Raw genomic sequence first — 21,474 nt, 5'->3', positions numbered from 1 at the left:
TGCTACAAAGGGCCATATTTTATTCTTTGTCATTGCCACGTAGTACTCCATTGTGTATATAAACCACAATTTCTTTATCACCACTCTGGAAAACAGTGTGGAGGTTCCTCAAAAATTCAAAATAGACCTACCCTATGACCCAGCAGTAGCACTGCTAGGAATTTACCCAAGGGATACAGGAGTACTGATGCATAGGGGCACTTGTACCCCAATGTTTATAGCAGCACTCTCAACAATAGCCAAATTGTGGAAAAAGCCTAATTATATTTCTTGATTAGTCGTAGAAATATTTGTTTGAAAAGGAAATCTCTGTACAATTTTTACCAGCGGTGCCTAGTGCTCTTGTGGAAAAGATTTTACATTGCTGGTGACATTGTCAGTCATGTGGCCATTTTCAGCTCCATGATTAAGTATTTTAGATCTAACAATTTAGGAGAATAACCAGGAAAACTGTACACTGCCTCCTTCCAGTTTCGTGAATTCATCCTCCATATAAAGCAAATGGAAGGTCTGCCCACTGGCTTCATCCAAATACTCAATTTAAGTAGGATCTCAAAGGTAAAGGGATCTCTAAAGCTTTTCCTGTGAGCTGGGAACATAAGAAAAGTACCCTGGGTACTCTTAGTTCCCCTGAATTTCCAAGGAGCTCTTGCCTCCTCCCTTTTCTTTTATCCCAATCAGCCGGTCACATATAATTGAGTATCAAGACTAATGTGTAGATGAGAGTCCTTACCAAGTATTTCCATTACTCATGGTGCTTTATGACCCAGGGTAGTTAGCTGAAAGATAATTGAGAGTGGGTGTACCTGCATCAGAAGAGGAGAGCTATATTTTATTTAGACCTAATGTGGGATCTCTGAGTTCACACCCACACATTCTCTAGAAGAAGGCAGTGTTTCTGACTACAGATAAATCTGGCCCATGTTTGAGGGTGTAGAGAGACTATCATGATAATTTTATAAACACTTGGGTTTTTTTCTTCTTTATCCTTTAAAATTTTTTAATGAAACATTTAAGGAAAATTTAATATCCTTGTGTGTGACTGTTTTGATTTCCTGTTTTGCTTTCTCTTCCATTGTATGTTTTTCTCTTTGAGGCTAAATTAATCTGTTTATCCTCATCTGTATTTGTTATTATCACTATTGTTATTAAATGACAGGTTGTCATTGAAATACAGTAATTTTCAGTAAGTAAACTTTTTTTTGTGTGTGTGTGAGTCAGTAAAAACTGATGGTTTTAGTGAGACAGGGAACTGATGATGCTTAATATTTTTGTGAACTATTGATAGAAAAATACAGTTTTAATTGCAATCACACATCAGTAACTTACATACTGAGCCAGTCTGAATTCTATTTTTTAAGGAAACATACACTTTGAAACATACTTTGGGTGCAGATTTTAAGTTTGTATCTTCTGTGGTTGCTCTAGTGAGTAAAACATTTAAATTTTAAATAAAAGGATGTCTATTAACCTGTCCCTATGCTGGTAAAAATCTTAAAAAAGTCATATAATGGTAATAGCACATCTTATATATGTATATTTTATTTATATATATTATAGCAATAATAGCACATTTTAGATGTTACATTTTAAATGAAAAAATATTTTAAAATTTAGGAAAAAAAGGTGGGGAAAGGGAGATGGAGCCATAGTCCTGTCATCCAGACCCAATATTAATGTTAACCTACATATTGGAATATTTTCTTTCTCCCAGGCTTTTAAAAAATTTGTACACAAATTTAAGGAGTGTTTCCCTCCCCTGATTAAAATCAAGCCACCGTTACAGTTTTGTACCTGATCAAGACTTTTCTTTTCTTTTTTTTTCTAATGTTTATTCATTTTTGAGAGACAGAGCGTGAGTGGGGGAGTGACAGAGAGAGAGGGAGACACAGAATCTGAAGCAGGCTCCAGGCTCTGAGCTGACAGCACAGAGCCCGACGTGGGCCTTGGACTCACAGACCATGAGATCATGACCTGAACCGAAGTCGGAAGCTTAACCAACTGAGATACCCAAGCGCCCTAAAACTTTTCTTTATCATGTTAATGATACCTGCAGCCAAACTCAAGCCACGAGTTAGCACGAATTATGAATTGGTAAGAATGATAAAGAATGTGTCATTTCTGGGTTGATTCTTTGTCCTAAGATATCTCTGTAAAGCAAATAACCCCACCCACCCACTTGGAGAGAAGAGAGGGGAGTGGGGTGAGACCCAAATTTGTGAACCTGCACCAGTCATCTGGTTGCAGCCCGGGCTAGCCCTGCAGTGGCATATCTGTTGCGTGACTCCATTATAACTATGCTATGTATTTTTAATGAAGAAATTTAAAATACTATTGTTGCAGTAAAGATTAGTGTCTGCATGGTTTTCCTGTCTCTTGGCTTCTTTTTCGTGCAGAGCACTAATAGATGAAGCAGAACAGGTGGTAATTGCCATTGGCGCGCTGAGACTTGTGAGTAGCATCTGTTTATGTCTCTTTTACCATCAAATGGTTAGCATAACCTTCTCTTCACTGCTTTCCTATGCGGATGATAAAAGTCTATCATGAGTCATTATAAGGAGCTAATTTACGCTCTTTTTCTAACATGATGGAATACGTGAAGAAGAAAGTCCATCTGGTGACTAAATATGACTATAATTTGAGTCAAACAATTAAAAAAGAAGGCATAATACTTCTGAACTTATTACAGAATATTGGATCAAATAGTATGTGCCAAAGATAGCAATTCCATGCTAGAGTAGTTCCATAAATAGATGCATCAATTAGTAACATGTAGTCTAGATTTCAGTTTTGATGCTTAAAAATTATTTGTTTTATTTTATTTTATTATTATTATTATTATTATTTTTAAATTGTTTTAGACAAAACCAAATTCTTATGGTCTTCATCTTGCTTATAATTATTTAGTTTTGTTAAGCCCACTTTTTTAAAGCTCACTCTTAAATGTCATGGTGTGTCATAATTGTGCGTGTTGATGGAAGTGCACACTTATTATTTTTATCTTTTTGTTATGGAAAATTTCAGGGGGTCCTGGGTGGCTCAGTCAGTTGAGTGTTCGACTCTCGATTTTGGCTCAGGTCATGATCCCAGGGTTGTGGGATCGAGCCTTGTGTTGGGCTTCTCACTAAGTGTGGAGCCTGCTTAAGATTCTCTCTCTCTCTCCCTCTGCCCCTTTCTCCTGCTTGTGCTCTCTCTCAAAATATAAATAAAATATGGAAAATTTCAAGCATACAGAAAAATAGAGAATTGTATAATGAACTTCCATGTTCCCATCACTCAACTTTAATAGTGACCAACTCATGACTATTCTTTATTTCCTCCCCCCCCCATAGCCTTTCTGAAGCAAATTTCAGACATATCATCTATAAATATTTTAGTATGTATCTCTAGAAGTCAAGGACTCCCTTTCAAAAACATAACTCTAATACCATCATTACAACTCCCTAAAATAAATAATTTCTTAATATCAAATATCCTGTCAGTATTTACATGTTTTTAATCATCCTATAACTTTTTAAATGGTTTGCTTAAATACAGATCCAAAAATATCATTGTGATGTGATTTTTTTTCTTTGAAATGTTTTGGTTGAAGATAGGTTATTTTCCTGCAGTCTTTTCCATAGTCTGGATTTTGCTGATTATAACCCCATGCTGTCATTTTACCCCGTGCTGTTTTTCTTTTACGTTAGTTATATATAACTGTGTAATAAATTGCCTCAAAACTTCAACCAATAACTGTGTTACATAGTTCTTGTGAGTCAGGAATTCAAGAGTGGTTTGGCTGAGTGGTAATGGCTCAGGTTCTGTCACAAAGTTGCATTATGCTGTAAGCAGAGGCTGCAGTGGTTTATTTATTTTTATTTTTTATTAAAAAAATTTTTTAACGTTTATTTATTATTGAGAGACAGAGAGAAACAGAGCATGAGCAGGGGAGTGGCTTAGAGATGGGGAGACACAGAATCCGAAGCAGGCTCCAGGCTCTGAGCTGTCAGCACATAACCCAATGCGGGGCTCGAACTCACAAACCGTGAGATCATGACCCGAGCCGAAGTCAGACACTCAACCAACTGAGCCAATTCACACTAGCGAGGCTCATTCACATAGCTGTTGGCTGTAGGCCTCTTCCTCCTCACATGAATCTTCCTATGGCTGCTCTTTTCAAAACTCTTCACATTTCAATGGGCTTCCCCTGAGCAAGTGATCTTAGGGATGGAGCAGGGTCGATGCCACAATGCCTTTTATGAGGTCTAGCACGTACAGGATAAATGTAAAATCTTTCATTCTTTTTTTGATAATGAATTGATTCTCTAGTAACCCCTTGAAGATGATCACTAAGTTTTCCTTTTTTTAGTATTAATGTAAACATGGATTTTTGATGTGTTCTAATCCATTATAGTTATTATCCTTACTGATATTCAAATTGTCCCATCTGTAGCTAGCATTTCAGTGGTCTTTGATAGCTTTTTTGTTGTTGTTTTCTGTTAATAAGATATTCCAGTTTTATCTTGTACATTTCCTTCTTCAGACCTGGAATCGGCCATTTCTCCAGAGACCTTTGTTTACTCAGAAATGGTATGATATAGACTTTAATACGTTTTATGCACACACACACTCACACACACACACGGACAGAATAATCTTGCCATTAGCGGTGTTCCCTTCTACTGGTTTGGTCATTGTTCAGTGAACAGAGATAGCCAAGATGGTGCAGCTGGGTAGATCTGTCAGTTAAGTGTCCGACTTCGGCTCAGGTCACGATCTTGCGGTTTGTGAGTTTGAGCCCCGCGTCAGGCTCTGTGCTGACAGCTCAGAGCCTGGAGTCTGCTTTGGATTCTGTGTCTCCCTCTTTCTCTGCCCCTCTCTCATCTGTGCTCTCTCTCTCTCTCTCTCTCTCTCTCTCAAAAATAAATTAAAAAACGTAAAAAAAAATTTAAAAAAAGAAGTCAGTATACATTTTGTTCATATTTATACTTCAAATTCGGGATGACATTTTTCAAACTCGACTTCAATGATCTTACATTTGTGTATTTTCTTTCTTATCATGACCTGAACATCCTACTTCTGAATGACCCTGACAATTACCCATTTGTTTTATATAAGATTCGTACAATAGTCTTGTAATAACAATTTCTCCACTGCTGTCAATAATATTAGTGAAAACAGCTTAAAAATCCTACCCCACCCCAATTATTTTGTTATTTAGGTATATGTCAGGAAGATTGAACAAATTGCTGTGTTTCTAAGTCACTTGAGTATGAAGAATCATGTGTTTTATTTTCAATCTGTCTTGTAGGGATTTTTAAAATGTAATTTTGCTTTATAATTATGGGAAATACTTACATGGTTTAAAGTTAAATCTATGGAGACAGGGGTGGGCACCTGAGTGGCTGAGATGGTTGAGTATCTGATTTGATTTCAGCTCAGGTCATGATCTCACAGTTCACAGGATCAAACCCTGAGTGAGGCTCTGTGCTGACAACGTGGAGCCTGCTTAGGATTTTCTCTCTTCTTCTTTTTGCCCCTCTCCTGCTCATCCTTCCTCTCTCTCTCTCTCTTTTTAAAAATTTATTTATTTATTTTGAGAGAGAGGAAGAGAGAGCAAGAGAGAGAGAGAGAGAGTGAGCAAGGGGCAGAAAGAGAGGGAAAGAGAGAGAATCCCAAGCAGGCTCGGCACCATCAGTGCAGAGCCCTATGTGGGGCTTGAATTCCCAAACCATGAGATCATGACCTGAGCTGAAATCCAGAGTTGGACTCTTAGCTAACTGAGCCACCAGGTGCTCAATCTTTCTCTCTCTCTTAAAATAAATAAACAAATAAACAAACATTTAAAAAAATAATAAATTTTAATGTACAAAAAAAAGTATATTCAAATAAATCTGGCTTCTATCCCCTTTTCATCCTATTTCCTCCCTCTCCCATAGGAAACCTTTTTATAATTTATAGCTTATTTTCAAATTTGTTTTAAGTGTAAGCATATATTTTCAAAGCCCTTCCTTTGAGAAGCAAAGAATAGTATACACAGCTTTCTGCCTCTTGCTTTTTTCACTTAATATAATCTGGAGATTAATAATAACAGTAATAATAGAGATGGTCCTCATTTCTTTTTACAGCAACTCTGCTGATACACCAAAGTTCATTCAGCCTTTCCCCTACTGATGAACATTGGGATTATTTCTCATTTTGTGCTATTACAAATGATGCTTCGGAGAATAACTTTGTGCTGTTTGTATTTTTACCAGTTTAGTGTTGGAAGATTCCTAGAATTGGGATTGGTGGGTCAAAAGGTAAAGGCATATGTGAGTTTGCTACATATTGCCAATTTCTTCTCCAGAGGCAAATCGTGCATATCATTAAGGTTTGAGGGTGCCAGTAGAGAAAGTTGTCAAACACTTAGCTATTTGGCAATTGTGGGTGAGACATATATGTCCGTATAGCTTTAGTTTGCATTTCTTTAATGAGCAGGATGGAACATCTTTTCATATTGGTGGAAGGAATGGGCCCAATTTTAATGATTTCTCTGTGACTATCTAGTTACCTTCACAGCAGTTATTAGAAAATCCCTCTTTTCCCCACTGACTGAGAAAATACCATTCATTGACACTACACTTTTTTCCTTTTTCATTGGCCTGTTGTTTTCTACTTATGCGTTGGTACCAAACTTTTTTTTTTTTTTATTGTTTATGTATTTTTGAGAGAGGGAGAGAGAGCATGAACCAGGTAAGGGAAGACAGAGGGGGGAACAGAAAGGATCAAGACAGGTTCTGCTGTCAGCATGGAGCCTGATATGGGACTTGAACTCACGAACCGCAATATCACGACCTGAGCCAAAGTCTGATGCTTAACTGAGCCACCCGGGTGCGCCACCAAACTTTGAATTATAGAAGATTTATAATATATCTCAATGCCTGGCAAAACCAATTCCTCTTTATTGCTCTTGTCTTTGACAATTTTTGTGGCCATTTTCCCTTGTTTGTTCTTCCACGTTAAATAATCCTGGCTCTAGTATCAAATACCTTACAGTATTTTTATTGGAATTTTGCTAAATCAATTAATTAATTTAGAGAGAACTAACATCTGTATGATGTGACTTCCTATGCAGGAATGTGGTTTCTGTTTCCTGTTGTTCTCATCTACTTTTGTGACTTTCAAAAATATTTTATGGTTTTCATTTATATCTTCTAAGTGGTTTTGGTTTATAAATATGAAAGCTGTTGATTTTGTATCAATTTTATAACCACTGCTTTCCTAATGCCTCTCTGTTTTTAATAATTTTTCCTATCAATTTCCATTGGCTTACTGTTGTTTTGCCAGATATGTGATCATGCCACTTACAAATAGAGATGTTTTTTCCATTGTCATTTTAGTTCTTAAGCCTCAGTTGTTTTCTCCTGTCTATTATATTGGCTAATACTTCCAACCTTTGGAAAGCTTCCCGATTCATGAACACCTTGAGGTGCTGAAAGAGTGGCACACCTGGAGAAGGTATGGAAGTTCTTCGTCCCTTCCCATATACCTTGCCCTATGTACGTCTTCCTTTTGGCTGTTCCTAAGTTTTATCCATTATAATAAATGAATAATAATAAAGTGCTTTCCTGAGTTCTGTGAGCCATTCCAGCAAATTATTGAACCCCAGGAGAGGGTTGTGAGAATCCCCAATTTACAGCCAGTTGGCAGGCCCAGATAAGGCTGAAGCAGAGGCAGTCTTGTCTGGGATCTGACATTAACTCTAGGTAAAATTTGTCAGAATTGAATTAAGTTACAGAACACCCAGCTGGTATCAGAGAATTGGTCAGTGTGGGGAAAAACGGCACACATTTGTGTCAGAAGTCAAGTATTGAGAGTGGTAAAAAGAAAAAGCAGAAGTATTGCCGGTAACACAGTAGAGGGAAATGTTTTGTTTGGTTTTCCCCACTAGTGTTGACTGTCCTAGATCTATCTTCCCAGGTGTGTGGAATGCCATCTCAGTATAGAGACTAAAGGTGTTTAGAATTTTTTTTTATAGTTTTTAGTCTTTTCTCAATTCCATTTTGTTGGGTTGTCTTCTTCAGTGGCTCCCATTGCATGTATTTTGGATCTACTTTGTCTGCCTTCTACATCCTTCACTTCTCTCCAGTTATACTTTTTGTTTCCTTCTGAATTAAGGTTTTTTTTTCCCCCCTCCTTTTCATGTTTTATTTCTCTTAAAGTATTTTTTGTAATGTTTATTTATTTTTGAGAGAGAGAAAGAGAGACAGACAGACAGAGTGCAAGCGGGGGTGGGTGGGCAGAGAGAGAGGGAGACATAGAATCTGAGGCAGGCTCCAGGTTCTGAGCTGTCAGCACAGAGCCTGACACAGGGCTCGAACCCACGAACTGTGAGATCATGACCTGAGCCGAATTTGGACGCTTAACTGACTGAGCCATCCAGGCACCCCTCCTAAAGTGTTATTGATTGTGTACATTTACTGTTGTGTTCCTTCTTGTTTGTTTGTTTTGTTACAGAACCATTACATACAACTTATACACAAGCCAGGATGGTGTGGAGGGTAGGAGAGAAGGGAGGGGGCCACAAAGGTAAGAGGGGCAGAACGGCACAATCCTTTTCTTGTTTGGTCTTAACTTCTGAAATGGTGTTTTTATTTTCTTATAAATTATTTTCTTTTTCTTTTTAAAATTTTTTAACGTTTTTATTGATTTTTGAGAGACAGACAGAGATAGAGTGCAAGTGGGAGATGGGCAGAGAGAGGGAGACACAGAATCCGAAGCAGGCTCCAGGCTCTGAGCTGTCAGCACAGAGCCCAATGTGGGGTTTGAACTCACAAACCTTGAAATCATGACCTGAGCCAAAGTTGGACGCTTAAATGACTGAGCCACCCAGGCACCCCTTATAAATTATTTTCTAAATTGTTTCTTCTCTCTTGTCAAATATCTAATCTTTTCATTTGAGTTTTTCTAGTTCTGATTTAAGTTGTTCTTCAATTCTCTATCATCATCTTAATTTCTTTTAGCTCATTTTGAAATATGAGGTGATAGTTCTCTTCTGCTTTGGGGTACATTTCTCTGGCTTTTTAAAAATTATCTGTGGGGATTCTATTCTTATATCTTTCTTATATTCTTATTCTTATATCTACTTTTTATGAGATATGCTCTTTTCTGTTGCTTTTTGTGTTAAATGTATATTTTCTAGTATACTATTTTAATTCCTTTGTTATTCCTTTTACCATATATTTTTGAATTATTTTCTTAGTGGTTGCCTTACAGATTATAGTTAACATAATAATTTATTATAACCTCACTCAGTTTAATACCAGTATAATTTCATATTATACAAAAACTTTGTTGTCCTATGTAACTCCATTTATCCCTCCTTTGGGCTGTTATTGTCATACAGATTAGATCTTATACATTGTGTGCTTCTCATTGTAGATATGTAACTAATGTTTTATTCAGTTGTTTTTAAATCAAATAGGAGAAAAATATAATTACAACCAAAAAAAAATGCACTTATATCTTTTATATTTACCTATGTACTTTACCAGTGCTCTGTATTTCTTTGTGTGGATTCATTTGAGTCTGAAAGATTCCCTTTAGTATTTCTTGTGGGGAAAATCTTCTAGCACAAATTTCTCTCAGTTTTTGTTTGCTTGGGATGCTTTAATTTCTCCTTCATTTTTGAAGGATACTTTTGCTAGATATAGAATTCTTGGTTTGCAATTTGAAAAAATCATTCCCCTATCTTCTGGTTCCTTGGTTTCTGATGAGAAATCAGCTGTTAATACTATTTAGGATCCCTTGTATATGATGAGTCCGTTCTCTTGCTGTTTTCAAGATTATCTCTTTATTTTTATCTTTGATTATGATGTGTCCAGGTATGGATCTTTTTGAGATTATCTTATTTGAAGTTTGTTGAGCTTCTTGGATGTGTACATTAATGTTTGTGTGTGTGTGTGTGTTTGTTTTGTTTGTTTGTTTTTATTAAATTGGGAAGGTTTTGGTCACTATTTCTTCAAATATCCTTTCTGCCCCATTTTCTCTTTCCTCTTTTTCTAGGGCTCCTATTATGCATGTTATAGGCTGAATTGTGTTCTCCTGAAATTCATATGTTGAAGTTCTAACTCCTAGTACCTCAGAATGTGACCTTATTGGGAATAGGGTTTTGGCAGATGTAATTAGTTAAGGCAGTAGGGTGGATCCTAATCCAATAAATGACTAGAATCCTTATAAAAAGGGGTCATAAGGACATAGACATGCATAGAGGGATGGTGGTGTGAAGAGATCTAGAGAGAACATGATGTGAAGAGACATAGAGAACATAGCCATCTATGAGCCAAAGGAGAGAGGCCTGGAATAGAGCCTTCCCTCACTGCCCTCAAAAGGAACAAACCCTACTTATACCTTGATCTCAGACTTGTAGCCTCCCGAACTGCAAGACCATACATATCTGTTGTCTAAGCCACTCATTTGTGGTACTTTGTTACAGAAGCAAACTGATATAACATGGGTATTGATGTGCTTAATGGTGTCCTAGTGACCCTGAGGCTCAGGTTTTGTTTTGTTTTGTTTTATTTTGTTTTTGGTGATTCATTGTAGTGCCTGTTCAAATCTGCTCTTGAACCCTTTTAATGAATTTTTCATTTCATTGTTATACTTTTCAATTCAGGATTTCTTTTTGGTTCTTTTTTAGATATCTTTCTCTTTATGATATTCCTTTTTGGTGAGACAGTTTTCATACTTTCCTTTAATTTTTTTTTGTTGTTGTTGTTTTGAAGATGTTTAATCATGATTAAATGTTTAGCACAGTTTCTGGCACATAGTTATTATTCAACATGTAGTTGACATTTTTATTTCTTATCTTGGTTTTCGACAATTTTAGTCATTTTCCTTTTTAAAGACTGTAACTCGTGAAGATGATTTTTTTTTTTAGTTTAACTTGTTTTATTTTTTATTTTTTTAAATTTACATACAAATTAGTTAGCATATAGTGCAACAATGATTTCAGGAGTAGATTCCTTGCCCCTTACCCATTTAGCCATCACCCCTCCCACAACCCCTCCCATAACCCTCTCAGTTCTCCATATTTATGAGTCTCTTCTGTTTTGTCCCCCTTCCTGTTTTTATATTTTTTTTGTTTCCCTTCCCTTATGTTCATCTGTTTTGTCTCTTAAAGTCCTCATATGAGTGAAGTCATATGATATTTGTCTTTCTCTGACTGACTAATTTCACTTAGCATAATACCCTCCAGTTCCATCCACACAGTTGCAAATGGCAAGATTTCATTCTTTTTGATTGCCGAGTAATACTCCATTATATATATATATATATATACCACATCTTCTTTATCCATTCATCCATTGATAGACATTTGGGTTCTTTCCATACTTTGGCTATTGTTGATAGTGCTGCTATAAGTATTGGGGTGCATGTGTCCCCTCGAAACAGGACACCTGCATCCCTTGGATAAATGCCTAGTAGTGCAATTGCTGGGTCATAGGGTAGTTCTATTTTTAGTTTTTTGAGGAACCTCCATACTGGTTTCCAGAGTGGCTGCACCAGCTTGCATTCCCATCCTTTAATTTTTTACCCATGGTTTCTTTTAGTTCTTTGACCACATTTAAAATAATTATTTAAAAGTTTTATCTAATAAATCCAACATCTGGCTTTTTTGGGATAGTTTCTATCGATTGCTTTTTTTTTTTTTTTTTTTTTTCTGTGTTAGGCTAATCCATCCTTCCAGCTTTTGGTTAATCTCTGCAGTTTTGAAAAAGTTGATTCTACTTTTGTTAGTTTTCTCCTTGCTTTTATGAAGGAGAGAATCCATACTCCCAAGAATACCACTGATTCCTAATTAAAGAAGTGGCAACATATGCCTGAATGGTGTCATAATAGCTATGGATCAGTGACTTTTGTGTCCCTCTGATTTTCCTCCTTTTTAAGTGGTAATTATCTTACCCCTTGGTAACCATTGTATATTGGGTTTATGAGTGTCAGGTAAGTTGTCTCTTTAGTTCACAAGACTTCAGACCCAGAGGCACCAAACTCAAGTTGCTGAACTTGAGGAACTGTCTCAATCTATAACTGACCTTCATGCCTGAGCCTGATGACATACTTGTCCTTATGCCTGAGCCTGTTGTCATAATAGACAAGTCTTTGGGGGGCCTTGGAAAAGGAGGAGTATAATTTGCATGTGGGAGGAGTAAAAATAATTTTTGGTCACAGGGTGAACTCAAAATTCTTAGGCATTCCTTCCATCAAAAAGAGGAGCCTTAAATATGAATTGGCCTTAGTGACTTGTTCCTAACCAACAGAATGTGTTAGAAATGATAACAAGAGACTAGGTCATAAGGCATTATAACAGCTTTTGTCCTGTGTGCCTATGCTCTCTCTCATTCTCCTTCCTCTTAGTCTTGGAACCTAGCCGCATATTGTGAGGAAGACAAATCCACATATAGAGGGCCACATGAAGCTGTTCAGCAAAAATTTCAGCCAATAGCCAATATCAATAACTAGACATAAAGGTTAATAACTCTTCAGATGATCCTAACCTTCAACTTTTGAGCTACCCCAGCAGACACCCAGTGGAATAGATTTAAGCTAGCCCCCTCAGTCTACCCATATTGCAGATTTATGAGCAAAATAAATGCTGTCATTGTTTCAGTCCATTAAGTTGGGGTAAATTTTTCAAGGCATACTTTTAAAAAAATTTATTTATTCTTTTTGAGAGAGAGAGAGAGAGAGAGAGAGAGAGAGAGAGAGAGAGAGGGAGAGTGCGTATGAGCAGGGGAGGGGTAGAGAGAAAGGGAGATGGACAATCTTAAGCAGGCTCTGTGCTGTCAGCATGGAGCCCTACATGGGGCTCAACTCCACCAACTGTGAGATCATGATGGGAGCTGAAACCAAGAGTCAGCTGCTAAACTGGCTGAACCACCCAGGCACCCCTAAATTGGGGTAATTTTTAAAGTAACAATACCTAACACCAAGTTAACCCAACTCAACCCAGAGTCAACCTTGTATTATTTATACTCCCACCCATTTTCCCAACTAGTTTGAAGCAGATTCCAGACTTCATTACTTTCATCTTTGTAATATAGATATATGCAAGTGCTCTTTTTAAACAATGTAAGCACAATATTATCACATCTAACAATTCCTTAATATTGTCAAATACCCAATTAGTGTTCAACTTTCCCTCGTTTCACAGATTTTTTAACAACGTATTTGTTTGTATCAATATCCAATTAAATTCCATATATTGCAATCAGTTAATGTGTCTTTGAATCTGTCTTTAAAAAAAAAGGTTTTTTTAGCATTTATTTTTTGAGAGACAGAGAGAAACAGAGCACAAGTGGGAGAGGGGCAGAAAGAGAGGGAGTCACAGATTCTGAAGCAGGCTCCAGGCTCTGAGCTATCAGCACAGAGCCCGACATGGAGCTTGAACTCACTAACCATGAGATCATGACCTGAGCTGAAGGTGGACGCTTAACCAACTGAGCCTCCCAAGTGCTCCTCTTTTAATCTCTTTTAAAAAATCTCTAGGTCTTGGGATGCCTGGGTGGCTCAACTGATTAAGCCTCCTACTCTTGATTTCAGCTCAGGTCATGATCTCATGGTTCATGAGTTTAAGCCCCACAACAGGCTCTGCACTGACAGTATGTGACCTGCTTGGGATTCTCTTTCTCCTCTTTCTCTGGCCCTCCCCCACTTGCATGGTCTCTCTCAAAATAAATGAATAAAAATTTGTAAAATATCTACAGATCTTCCTTTTTGAAGGGCCTACTTTATGCATCTTTAGAAAGTTGGTAAAGGAAGATAGATAGAATTAAATTAGTAGGAAAGAGATATGCATGTGCACAGACAATGAAACAAGGTATAATGTGGTAGGAGTTAAATGAATAAAGTGTTGGGAGGTTTGAGAAAAAGAAGACTATACCTCAACCATCTTCCCCATAGTAGCTATGGTGTTTAGAGAGGTCTATGCAGGATGGAAAACAGACAAAAATAAAGAAAGGAAACCTCCCACAGATTCCAGAGGAGTTCACAGATGTCAAATCTATGAGCTAAAGTGTAATATATCTGGTTTTTTTTTTTTTTTTTTTTTTTTTTTTTTTGTGATGATTTCCCTTAAAACAACTTTGCTTGAGATTATTGATCCTTGCAGCCAGTTTGAGCTTTCTTTCTCACAGCCTTTAGCTCTTCATCTACAAAAGCTGCTAAAATAATTTGCATCACAAACTCTCCAAATTACTGAGGAGCCCTTTAAAATTGAGATTTTACTCTAGGAGAAATGGGTGTGAGTCATTTTACTATAACAAGAGTAACCATAAATATTTTCAATGTGATTCAGACAGAGAAGGGGAAATCTCAGCACAGGGAAATTTTTGCCCATTCAACTTTGGTGGTGTGGTTTGTTGGGCAGTACAAGATCAGAATTAAGCTCTATTGTTTCTGTTTGCAAAAAATGCAAATAATACAGGTCTTAACAATCATTTGACTATCTCTCCAAGATATTTATAAATCTAAAAAAGATGCTTTTAATGGGTTCAGGGGGCAGTTTATTCATATTGTCCTATTTTCAATCCCCTAAAGATCCACTGCAAGAAATAAGGGATATTTATGACCTGTGACTAATACCTAGTAATCATGATGGACAATGACTTTTGTCATTTAAGAGCTACTTGAGGAAGGAGAAAGACCTTCAGTGATCAGTAGGGCATTTTAAAAATCTAATAAACTGCTATTACTGCTTCAGTAATAAAAATGTAATGGCTTGTTAGACATAAAAGTTGCATTAAATTTATTTAAAGACAATTTTGGGGTCAGAATGGGAGATTTACACATGCAATTATCCTGTTGATCAAGGTGAAAATGAATAATCTGCTTTTCGTATAAAATATAAGAGGGCATGCTTATTTTGTTCTTTTTGTATGTTGTGAACCTTAGAAAGATTTAGATATTGGTGGTGGCTGCAATTTCAGAGCAATTATTATTACTTTTTAAATAAAGTTCATTTATTTATTTTGAGAGAGAGCGAGAGAGAGTAGGAGAGGGGCAGAGAGAGAGAGGGAGAGAGAGAATCCCAAGCAGGCTCTGTACAGTCAGCTCAGAGCCCATGGCAGGCTCAGTCTCACCAACTATGAGATTCTGACTGGAGCCAAAATCAAGAGTCAGATGCTTAACTGACTTAGCCACCTAGGTGTCCCCAGAGCAATTATTGTACGGTGATAGCTTTTCTTTCCATATTATTCAATTATGGTGTCTTTGGAGGGGTTTTGAGGGGGAAGCCCTCAAACATGGGTGCAGAACCCTGGAGAGTGCTGGGCATCAAATGACCATTTCTGGTTGAGCTTAGACAATAGCATATCCAGGGTGATTTGAATAGTCAGAACTTCTTTCTAGGATCTTTTGAGTACAAACATGAATAGATATAGGATCTGGGGCAGTCCACACACTTGCTGACTGGCACCTTAGTTCCACCTAAAAGGTGGAATTTAGGGGTTCCTGGGTAGCTCAGTTGGTTAAGCATCTGATTCTTGGTTTCAGCTCAGGTCATGATTTCACAGTTCGTGAGTTCAAGCCCCACATAGGGCCTGTGCTGACAGCTCAGAGCCTGCCTGGGATTCTCTCTCTCCCTCTCTCTCTCTGCCCCTCCCCTGCTCGTTCACTCTCTATCTCAAAATAAATAAACTTAAAAAAAAAGGGCAGAATTTGGCTGACCTATTAACTTATTCTGTCTTCTAATGTTATATCTGCCATCCAAAAGAAATTGAAATTACCTAGTTGCTATTATATTCTTTATATATTATTCAATATAAATAACTTTCATGTTATGTATTGCCGTATAACAAATTACCACAAATTTAGTGCCTGAAAACAACACATATTTATTATCTCACAGCTTCTGTGCATGTGGAGTCTGGGCGTGATTAGTTAGGTCCTTTGCTTTTAGGGCCGCTCATCAGTTTGCCATCAAGGTGTTAGCCAAGACTAGGTTCTCATCTGAGAGCTTGATTGGAAAAGGATCTGCTTCCAAAATAATGTGGTTCCTGGCAAGGTTTAGTTCCTTGCACCCTATTGGACTGAGGGCCCAGTTTCTCATTGGCTGTTGGCCAAGAAGCCACCTTAAATCTTACTTAGCTCTTGGCCAGAGACCATTCAGTTCCTATCCACATGGGTGTCCCTGACATGGCTGCTTGCTTAATCATGTGCAAGGTAAGAAGGCAATAGAGTCTTGCTAGCAAGAAAAAAGTCACTATTATGAAACTTAATCATGAGAGCAACAACTTTTGCCATCTCTTATTGTTTAGAAGCAAATCACAGTTCCTATCCACACTAAATGGGAGGGGATTACACAAGGTGTGGATACCAGGAGTGAAGACACCTGGGGGCTATTTTAGAGTCTGTCTGACACAATATTATTTTATTATTATTAAAATATATGTTCTTTTAGAAAATGTAAGCAGTATGGGTAAGTTTAAAAAAAAAAAAAACAAAAACCTCTGCAATCCCACTCTCCAAAGCCACTAATATTTCAGCACATAGTCTTCCAGTCTTTTTTCTATTTCATATATTATTAAAATTAACAAAAATGTGGTCATAATTTTATGTACTCTTGTATGGTATATCTTATTTAATTCCTTAAACATTCTTGCAAGCTAGCAAATAATCTTCTATACCATTTTAAATGGCCGTGTAAATTTATGCTATGATTAGACCATGGTTTATTTAACCCAGAAGTTGGCAAACTTTTTATATGAAGGGAAAGATAGTAAATATTTTAGCCTTTGGGGGCCATACAGTCAGTTGCATTTACCCAACTTATAGTACAAAACCAGCCATAACAAACATGTCAATAAATGTAGGTATGGCTGCATTTCAGTAAAACTTTATTTATGGACATTAAAATTTAAATTTCCTTTAATTTTGTATGTTATGAGATATTATTCTTTCAATTTATTTCAGTCATTAAAAAATGTTGAAATTATTCTTAGCTTGTGGGTTAGATTTGGTCTGTGGGTCATAGTTTGATTTATCCTATTATTTCTAGGTAGATATTCAAATAGTTCCATATTGTTAGTATCGTTATTAATGCTGAGATTAACATCTTGGTAGCTAAACTTATGTGCCTATTTATGATTACTTACCGAGAAAAAATTCTTAAAAGTATAATTATTGGGCCTAAAGTTAAACATGTAAAACTTTATACGTGTTAGTAAATTACCTTCCACAAAGGTGGAGTCAAGTTTATACACTTACCAAAGGATATGGGTGTGCTTATTTTTCTGTGTGCTTTCCGTTTTGTATCTTAAAGTCCTCATATGAGCGAAGTCATATGGTATTTGTCTTTTTCTGACTAATTTCGCTTAGCATAATACCCTCTAGTTCCATCCACGTAGTTGCAAATAGCAAGATTTCATTCTTTTTGATTGCCGAGTAATACTCCATTGTATGTGTGTGTGTGTGTATATATACATATATATACACCATATATATATGTATATATACACCATATATATATATACACACAGCATATATATATATGTATATGTATATATACATATACATATATATATATATATGCCACATCTTCTTTATCCATTCATCCATGTCCATCGATGGACATTTGGGCTCTTTCCATACTTTGGCTATTGTTGATAAGGTTGCTATAAACATTGGGGTGCATGTGCCCCTTTGAAACAGCATACCTGTATCCCTTGGATAAATACCTAGCAGTGCAATTGCTGGGTTGTAGGGTAGTTCTATTTTTAATTTTTTGAGAAACCTCCATACTGTTTTCCAGAGTGGCTGCACCAGTTTGCACTCCCATTCTGTGTGCTTTCTGACACTGGGTATTATCTTTTTAGGAATCTCTATAAAGTGGTAGGTTAAAAACTGTCAAAGATTTCTCTTTTGAAAAATAGTTTATATCCTATTTTAAATTAACACTTAAAAATTTTATTTCAAATCTGTGATTTCTTTCTAACGATACATCTAGGTGTCTTAAGATAACTTGCCCAGCTGAAATGACATGCAAATATAGTAAGGCTGAGAGCCACTTGACTATTAAGAATCAGTAATATTGTGCTAATGCCTGTTACAGGAGATTACTGGTAAAGCCTCTGCCTATTTGGGCCACTGGCATTAAATAGCCATTGGCAGAAAAAATAAGTTGGCAATATAGGCAATATAGATATTTTATAGTATTTAAGGTATAGAATTGATTACACTCAATGCTAATGACTTTGGCCATTCTGAGAAATGAACAACATGAAAAATTAAAAACTTTAATATATGCTCCTATCTATATTTATATTCATCTTGTGTCTATTAGGGTTTGATTCTGTTTTCTTCTTCAAACTCAGATATGATCATGTCACTCCTGTTATTAAAATCTTTTCTGATTCCTTGCTTGCTTTCTGAAATCAGACTCCTTAGCATGCTATTCAAGATTCAATAAGATCTGTCCTTATCTTTTTAATCTCATATAATGCTGATGTCCCATAGGAAATAATGACAAAACAATAATAACAAGTAGTATTTATTAAGTCTTAAACTACCAGATATTAGGGTCAGTGCTTTGGGGTAGGTATTATTATTCTTACTATTTTAAAGATGGGAAAATAGGTTTAGAGAATGTAAATGGCTTGCCCAATATCAAATAGTAAGCAATTTCTACCTTCCTGTACTCAATACCCTAAAAAATTGATTTATGCTTTGCTAGCATAAGGTCTTCAGTTGACTGCTTTATCTAGCCAAGTTTTCTCCCCTCTGACCTGGAGGGGCTTTAAGAGTTCCAGTTGCTCCAGCATTCTGTTTATTTCAAACAACAGTAATGTAGATGAACTTTGGAGTAATCTGTTAATTCCCCTCTTCTGGACACTGGAGCATATTAGAATACCCAAGAAGGGAAATAAAGCTCCCTTTTTAGATAGTAAAATTCTTAAAATTTTTTTTTTTAACATTTATTGATTTTTGAGAGTGAGAAGGACAGTGTGAACGGGAGAGAGGCAGAGAGAGAGTGAGACACAGAATCTGAAGCAGGCTCCAGGCTCTGAGTTGTCAGCACAGAGCCCGATGTGGGGCTCAAACTCAAGAACCATGAGATCATGACCTGAGCTGAAGTCAGACACTCAACTGACTGAGCCACCCAGGTGTCCCTGGATAATAAAATTCTTGAGCAGCTAGCTTTGAGTTGATGATCTATAGCAGTGTGTATATTTTATTTTTATACTCTATGGGAAAATATAGCAATAATAATTCAGGGCAAAAGGGACAGTAATAGATTGTCAACTGTTACCTTTAATGAAATGAAAGTCTCATTGGAAAATGATGGGAAATTAATGACTTAAGCAATAAGCCAAAATCACTACACCTTGTACCAAAGAAATGGCAGGAATGTCTCCCTTCTCAATAACTTTTCTCCCTCTGGCTTACAGGAAATGATTTGGAAGCTGAGAAAATTCCTGTTTACTAGGGAGAATAATGTTGCTATACCAAGTGCTGGGAGTCCTGAGTCCCAGCTGTTGTATATGAACTAACTTTGAGCTCTCTTGAAGCTTCCAGTGCAGTATACGGTAAAGGGTTGCCAGTGTGGCAGTGTCTGCATCAAAAATCTATTCTAAGCTCACAAACTTGGGAGTCCTTATTAGAAGGCCATAATTTAAATACCTTGTACTGCATTGCTGGTTTCTGACTCCCCTTCTCACCAGGCAAAGGACATTCCCTTAAAAGGAATCACCTACAAGGCTGTACCACTTTATTCATTTTCTCATACTGGAATCTACCCAGGATGTACATCAATAGGCTCATATGTGAACAGTGTCTGAAATTCCACTTACCACTTAGTTCAGGAAAACCTAGCAAAGCAATTATGATAGTGGTTATTTTTTCGCCAACAAAACTATGCAAAAGTGTATGATTCATTTATTATTCTTTCTCACTAAACATGTGGAATCAAAAAAAAATGTGTCTCAAGTTTTGCCTAATCTCTTTTTTCCTCTCTTTTCCTTGCATTTATTGAGAAAAAAGTACAGTTGTCAGGTTTGTGACTTTCTTAGTTCCCTCTATAGCTAAAACTACTGATACCCTGTACAAAGAAAGACACATAAACAAGAGGTTTTCCCAGATGTGTTTTTCCCCCCTCTGGCCTATGGGGCCAATGACATCTTGGATCTCATTTGGTTCTGTTGGCTTGCACTTGGATGCTTGATCTCCACCCTTAGCCTCTTGGATGATGAGACAGATGAATGGTCTGACTGGGTTTTGGTTTGGCTTCTTCCCAAGATGCTGACTTCCATCCAGCCTATGGGTAAGTGATAGATCTTCCTCTGTCCAGGCTCCTGGATTCTCTCACCTGGCTCAAACCTCAGTCCTTTGGGCCTCCACTTGCCTGGAAAGAGGACACTGAATTCAAAGCAATATTAAAGGTAATGAGGGCAGAAGTGATTGAGAGAGATATTAAGAATTAAGAGGCCAAGTTTCTTGCTCTCCAGAAGATAGTCAGGAAAGATAGAAGAGAGGCACACTTGAAACATAATTTATAATTCAGATAATATGATTCATAGGACATTATAGGATAGCTGTGAAGATTGTTCAGTAAATATTTACTGTGTATCACTTCCATGGTACTTAAAAATAATTGTGCAGTACCATAAATTATTATTGGGTGTAGTTGGGACAGAATGTATTTGGTTTATTCCAACATTGGGTTAGCAAATATTGTATGAGGTACACTTATTTTAGTGACATTTACTAGAGTACGCTTAATTCTAAAGTCATACTTAATTTTTTTAATAAAATTTTTTTTTAACGTTTATTCATTTTTTGATAGAGAGAGACAGAGCGTGAGTGGGGCAGAGAGGGAGGGAGACACAGAATCCAAAGCAGGCTCCAGGCTCTGAACTGACAGCACAGAGCCCGACGTTGGGCTTGAATTCACGGACCGTGAGATCATGACCTGAGCTGAAGTCAGATGCCCAACCGACCGAGCCGCCCAGGCGCCCCAGTCATACTCATTTTTTTATATTTAGTTTTGTAATTTAATGCTTCAATATACCCTCGGTATACCCGATATACCTAACTGAAAAAGTTCAAATTAACCATTTGGGGTGTTTTTGTTTGTTTTATTAGTTAGACAATAAATTACATAATACTGAATATGCTTTAATCTTGAGTGATTCAGAAGGCACATTGTGAGCTTGCGTAGCCTCAGGGCAGATCAAATGAAATTATTAACATATTAGAATATAGGTGCATTACCCAGCTACACGTGGGTTTTTAGTAAATATGGTACTGGATCCTGACATCATTATTATACCATATGTTAACTAACTTGGATTTAAGTAAAATTAAAGAATTAAAATAAATACATGGTATTGGATAGGCTAGGAGGCAAAAGTACCTGGTCAATTAACAGAATGCTGAGTTAATCCAAAGTTTATCTTTATTTGGGGGTGGAAAGCATATGAGCTACAACAATTAGGGAAAAGTACAACTTGTATT

This window comes from Panthera leo, chromosome A3 (genome assembly GCF_018350215.1).
Source record: "Panthera leo isolate Ple1 chromosome A3, P.leo_Ple1_pat1.1, whole genome shotgun sequence".
NCBI classification, from domain to species: Eukaryota; Metazoa; Chordata; class Mammalia; order Carnivora; family Felidae; genus Panthera; species Panthera leo.
The sequence above is the reverse complement of the archived record's forward strand: the minus strand, read 5'-3'. Positions refer to the sequence as shown.